The sequence below is a fragment of the Trifolium pratense genome, linkage group LG4 (assembly GCF_020283565.1).
Source record: "Trifolium pratense cultivar HEN17-A07 linkage group LG4, ARS_RC_1.1, whole genome shotgun sequence".
Taxonomy (NCBI): Eukaryota; Viridiplantae; Streptophyta; class Magnoliopsida; order Fabales; family Fabaceae; genus Trifolium; species Trifolium pratense.
Genome location: NC_060062.1, coordinates 33933561 through 33940515, shown reverse-complemented (window position 1 = coordinate 33940515; position 6955 = coordinate 33933561). Strand labels below are relative to the sequence as shown.

The 6955-nt window shown below is 33.4% G+C and overlaps 1 pseudogene; it reads left to right on the top strand.

Moving 5' to 3' along the window:
- Positions 1–851: 851 nt before the first annotated feature.
- LOC123922536 lies at positions 852–3028 on the top strand (annotated as a pseudogene).
- The last annotated feature ends 3927 nt before the right edge of the window (positions 3029–6955 follow it).

The following is a 6955-nucleotide window of genomic DNA, read 5'->3' as shown; positions in this document are numbered from 1 at the left end:
GGTTTCACATTAGATGTACTTAATCATGCCAAAACCATTTTTATTGTGGAATGGTTTCAGAGGGTTGTAATCCAAAATGATTTTGATGTGGAATGATTTTGTGTGTTATTTATGCATGGTGCACAAGCACTTCTTATGCACCATAACCGCTCCCCCAGTTGAGATGTGATACGAATGCATCGCGATATCTAACCAAATCTACTAGAATCACTAAAAGGTGGACTAACTGGCGAAAGAAAGATAAAACCAGATGCATTCTTAGAAGAAAAGGCGCTGACGAATTAGGATGCACCCTCGTTTCTCCTAATTCTTTCCATTAATTCTACCAACGAAGAATCCATAATAATTCTTAAATCCATATCAACTAATTGTTCTCGTATAGCACTTGCTCCATTAAAAATTTCTCTATTTCGAAATGTATCGAAGAGTCTGTTTGGTTCGAAGTAGATGGAGGGGAGAGAATGTGAGAAATATTTTTAATAAAGGGTAATTTTGGTAGAAACTCTCAAATATTAATTTTTTTTTGTAAAAACTCTCTCAAACCCTAAGGTCTACAAAAAAAAAGTTATTTGAGATATTTGAGAATTTCTACAAATAAAAAAATTATATTTGAGAGAGTTAAAAAACAAGGTATATATAATATTTGAGAGAGTTTCTATATATATATATATATATAATATTTGAGATATTTGAAAATTTCTAGCAAAATTATCCTTTATTAAAAATATTTTCTCACATCTCCTCCCCTCCATCTACTTTGAACCAAATAAACGCTAAGAAAAACCTAAAACACGGCGCCGGGTGCTGCGATAGGGTTACAATAGAAGTTGGAGTCTCGCTCGCTAGAAGAAATGAAGTCATTTACAAATTTGGGCTTATCTTTTGAATTGGTGGAAGCTTGTGAAAAAAACTTGGTTTGGTATGATCCAATGAAAATTCCCCTTGCACTACAAGGAAAAGATGATCTGTTTGCAATTTCCCCACCGCGTTCCGGTAAGGTTGGGGCTTTTGTTCTTCCTATATTGCATACCCTCTTAGAAACCAGACCGAACCTAAACACTTTCTTTGCTTGTGTACTATCTCCTACAAGGTATGTATACCCGATCATAATCATATTCATCACCAATGAAGCACGAACACTCCACGGATTAGCTGTGTCCCGTGTCGGACACGTGTCGGTGTAGTCCGACCCCGACACGACACCGACACTTATGATCACACTTAATTATGTCAGTTTTTCAAATTATTATCAGTGTGGACGTGTAAGTGTCCGGTGTCTGTGTCGGTGGTTCATAGTTCATCACTCGTATTTGTTTAACTAACCTTTTTCTTAAACTATATAGGCACCTTGGTGTTCAAATTGCTGAATACTTTTTTGCTCTAGGATCAATTTGGTGTCAAGTGTGCTTTCGTGAGTTCTAATACTTTTTTTTTTAATCATGAATTTTATCATTATCATATGCTGCTAGTGGTTACTAACACAATCTATTTTGATTGCTATCATTGCCTTTTCCGATGGCTAGCTTGCTGAAACGCGCAACATGGTGCATCATCATGCCAAACTGATTTCACAGCAACCGCATATTATTGTAAGTATTGTAGGATCAAGCGCTTACCACTATACCATGCAATTGTTGTTAGTGAAGGCACAACTTAATATACTTATAGTATAGACTTTTTTAAGGGGCTGCGCCTAAGCGTCATGGCTTGGGATGTTAAGCCCATCGAATCTTAAGGGCGACGCTGGATTTATTTATTCCAACAAGTATTATTGTTGAATCTTGTAAGTGTCACAGCAACCAGATTTCTCAAGAGTAAGTGTACATACTCTTGAGAAATTTTATTTCAATTTACTACTGCTTCTAATTTATTATTTCTTACTCTGCAAGATTGGGACCCCTGAACAAATCTTTAATAACCTAAGACACACCCAAGGATTTTCTCTTGCTCTTGGTAGATTAAAATACTTGGTTATAGATGATGCACACATGCTGTTGAATAATCCCTCTGAGCAACAACTATATGATATTTTAGCAATGATTCCTACTGAGCGGACAACATTTCTTTTTTCACCTACATTCACAGAGAAGGGTGCAAACAATCCAAAGTGTGTGTTTAAGGAATCCTGTCAAGATTGACGTATCTTCAAAATATTCTATCGTGGACACACTGCGGCATCAACGCTGCTCTATGCATCTAAAACTTAAAGTATTGTTACCTTGCATACACTCTTGCTGAAATGACTGGAAGAAAATCAATGGTATTCACCGTGGCCTGTGTGGTTCCACGCTTCTTCTGGCTTTGATTCTAAAGAAGCTTGGTTTCAGAGCCATCCCGGTTATTATTTATATGAGTCAGGCAAAGAAGCTTGAATCCTTGAATGCGTTCAAGTCCGGGGAGTGCAATATTCTCCTCTGTAGTGACGGTGCTAGTAGGGGACTAGATATTCCAGCAGTAGATACCGTGATTAACTACGAAATTCCTTTGGATCCAAACGATTATATGTATCGCGTGGGGACTGCTCATGCTGATGTTACCATTTCCTTTGATAGAGAGACTTATAGGCAATCAGCTACCAGTGTATTCTGCAGTCTGCACCACATGAGGATGTTTTGCTTTTGGAAAGCCGTGTAATTAAAGAATTTGGTTGGAAGAGCGGAGGATAGTTAGAACAGGAGGATGTCCGTAAGATCCAAGGTTTTCGTCAACGAATATGTGAAGATAAGCAGGTGCATTCAGGTAAGCGGCCTATGGAGTAGCTGTTGCTTCACGGAATCTTCCTGATTATTATGTTTTATTATTAAGACATTATAACTATAAGTTGTTTTATTTGATGCCATCACTTGCTTATTTATCTATGTAGTCAACACCTGTGTGTGCATCTGAATATATCTATTCTGAGAATATCCCTCAAAATGGATACTATTGATCTGAGATATCTACAGGTCATAAAATTCATGATTGTGATGAAGTTGGAGATAAGGATGGAGTGAGCTATGAAGACATTGAAGAATCAGAGCTAGACTAAACATCCCTTTTAAAGGTGCGAAAAACACAAGAATATTTGTGGTTTTTAAAATCTTTATAAAACTCAACAATAAGATGCATAAGGTAAAGAGGGTAAAGGAAGTAGAACTGTAGAAGCACACACAAGTATATTAATCTAGGTTTGCTCATAAAAACTCACACAAGGTTTGCTCATAAAAACTCACACAAGTATATTAATCTAGGTTTGCTCATAAAAACTCGAAAGTCATTGATTTTAAAGGGTCTCAATAATATATTAAATTATTTTCAATTTCTTTAAAAAAAAATTATAAATAATCTATATAATATAAACTTTCAATCCAACGATAAATTTTATAAAATTCGTATTTTTCATTATAATGTTATTTACTGTTTGTACTATATATATACCACTTGAGAGATTTGTGCATGTTAGATGTTTACTATTTAAGCATGAAGAACAAGAAGTATTATTATTGTCAACAAAAAACAAAACAAGTATTATTCTAGGCTGTACTTGTAGTACTTTGTCACAATTATTTATTCATATTGATTTGTTTATTGTTCAGTGTTCACTATTGAGTTGGTGATGACATAAAGCGTGACGCAGCATGATGGCGTCTTACAATGAACAGCAATGGTAGCTGTTAAGTATTGTTTGTTTGTTTAGAAATTAGTAGTTTTTTTTTTTTTTGACGCAAATTAGTAGTGTTATTATCAACAAAAAATAAAATAAAATTAGTAGTGTTGGCTAAATTGGAGACGAAAGTAGCATATATGGCTTTTCTTGTGTTATTATATGGTAGTGGTAGGTGGGCGTGAGCCAAGTTCAAAACTCAAGTCAGAATTTACAACTAGCTGCTTCAAACTTCATTTTGGAACACGTCTTAAATTTGAAACTCATTTATTTCTGTCATACTTATCCTATCCATGTAGTAGTAGTAGTAGGTATTTAAACTTAACTAATCATTATTATTCTTTTGGTTTTGTTTTCTTGCATTCAGTTGCTTTTTATGCGGTCAATTGTTTTTGACAATAAAATAAAATTGATTCTTAAAATAGCACCGATACAAGAGATGAAGATAGTCAAATATTCACTAAAGAAATTTTTATTGATAATATAGCAATAACAAATCTAAATCTAAATCTTAACAACCTGACTAAATACGTCAACATATGACCAAAGATCAATAGTAATTTATTGAGATCACAGTCTTTGATGTTCGCGCAAAAAATCGACTATATTTAGTCTCTGACATGACAGATTCTGACATATACCGACAAGATATTTGCACAAAATGACTAACAAACCAACAACACCGCACTTAGGCGACAAAAATAAAAAAATAATAATTCAATTATATGTGAATAACACTTATTTAGATAAACAACAAGAAAAAACATGAATAGGGGTGATTTAGGATCAAAGAATGACCCAAAATCACCCCTCTATGATGAGTGGATGAAGAAAAAATGTTGGATAGAAAAAAATTAAGGCCGGCTACTCAGGAGAGAAAAGAGAGCGTTCTATGCGGAAAATTTTAAATAAAATAAAATTGAGAAATAAATTTATAGAGATCGAAACTAGTATTACTTTTTTTGGAATTTGTTTAGAAAATATTGTTTTTACAAATAATTTAGGCCAAGTCTATGGTGAAAGATTTCGTGTACAAGTTATAAATATTATTATAACGAATACGAATTTTACAAAATTCATCCTTGAATTGAAAGTTAATATCTTATAGATTATCTATAAATTTAAAAAAAAAAACTGAAAATAATATGATATGTTATTGAGACTCAATAACATATGAAATGATTTTCAAAAATTTTAAAAAAATTTATGGATGATGTAAATTATATAAATTTTCAATGCAACGGTAAATTTTGTAAAATTTGTATTCGTTATAAAAATATTGAAGATTTGTGCACCATGCACCACTTAATCAAGTGGTGCATGTTAGACAAAGATAATAATTTAATAGTTAGAATTTCATCCTTAAATATCAATAAATGGAGAATTTAAAGTTCAAACTTCGACTATTACCTTACCTATAGTGATATTTTCTATCAAGTGAGTTAAACTCGTTCAGACGTTTAAAATATATCTTTATTCCATATATTTGAGATTATATCGATGGAATCCGACTGATACACTATTTGAGAAATCTAAAATATAATTAAATGTTAACTAATTCTATCATATTTAATATTATTTTTCACTTAAAACAAACGTATTCATTCAAATTGATAGAGTACATCGATGCAATACAAATTATGAAGTACATACATCTCTATGATTAGGCGTGTCGCGGTGTCCGACATGTGTCGGTGTTTGACACTCATATGACATACGACACGTGTCAGATAACTCAGATCAGTGTCAAAAAAACTCAAATTTTTATTTACTTTGACACTCCTTTGATTCGTGTCCGACTCTTTTGTATTGTGTTATATTTTAAAACTGTTCCTGATACTAAATAAATTGGGGGTCAAGGGACAGAACAAAAACTGAAATTCCTGTCCCCACTGAACCACGAGACAACTTTTTGTCCTCTGCACAACTTGTCCAAAATACAAAAATAACATTTTGTCCACGAAACATCGTACAACACAAAAATTGTTCAATACCTTAAACTTTATACCGTACTGTTCTGTCTTGTATTGTCATGTATTGTTCTGTCTAATACCAACATTTTGTAGATCAAACGGACCTTGTGTCAACAACGCGGTGATTGAGTGGAGGGTATTTTACCACTCCTTTCCCCACCATCTAAAATATTCCACATTCCTGTCTCCTTTCGCTGCTTCGGGGAATTATTCCTCCATCCACATCCTTGAGGATCCCTATTGTTCCCACGAAGATCCATCAACCTTAAAAAAAGTATCAAATTTATATTATTTTCAATCAAACTAGTTATAAAAAAAATAGTAAAGTTTAATTATAGAAAACAAATAAAAAAAATTAAAATATTATTGTGAGTCTTGTAACAATAATAAACATCATATACAAACAAATGTATACATATATTGTGTGAAAATATAATTAAAAATAATTTATAATTTACTTAAATATATATATTTATAAATGTTATTTTAATAAAAAAATTCGGGAACGGAGTCTCCACGGGGGTGGAGGATAAAATCCCGTCCCTATCTCCAAACCTCTCTCGGGGGGACTTTCTCCTCCATCCCCACGGAGAAAAATTCCTCGTCTTTGAGTCTCCAAATGAGGCGATCCCCACGGAAATCCCCATTTACATATGAAATTGACATCCCTAATCTTCATAGTCGATCTCAACAAAAACATTTGGATTCCTCCATATCGTTACCATCCTGCAACATTTAATGGTGTCAAAGCTCGACATTGATATGTGACATCTCGTAACAACCACACTTCAATATTTGCCCCATCTTTCCTCCTATAAAAGGTGTTCTCCACATTTTTATATATCCCTAAAAACATCACACTTTTTGCTCTCAAACTGACTTGAGTGTTAGAGTATTTGCAAGTAGCTCCACCAACTTCAATCCTGACGCTTGCTCCTGTCGGATAATTATGCCTAAGATTATATGAACAATGAATTAATGAATGAATGAAACAACTAATTGGATAATGGATTGAGAAATTGATTAATTGAAAAAGAGTTAAATTTCATTAAAACTACTAACCCTTATATAGATAGAGAATACAACACAATTGTAAGATAACTTCTAACTCAAGTTTCCTAACTAACTACTAACAAACCATAACTAAGACAACTGTCACATAGCTAGTTAGTTACAACAGATTACTTGATCACCAAGCACCAACTCTTTTTTTTTAAAAAAAAAACTCGGTATCCGGCCTAAGGACTGACTAATCCAAGAGGACCAATTTCGCCGTCCACTTGTGGGGGCCTCGTTTAAAGCCAGAGTATTTTTTACTCTGTATGTGCTAGCCCACCAA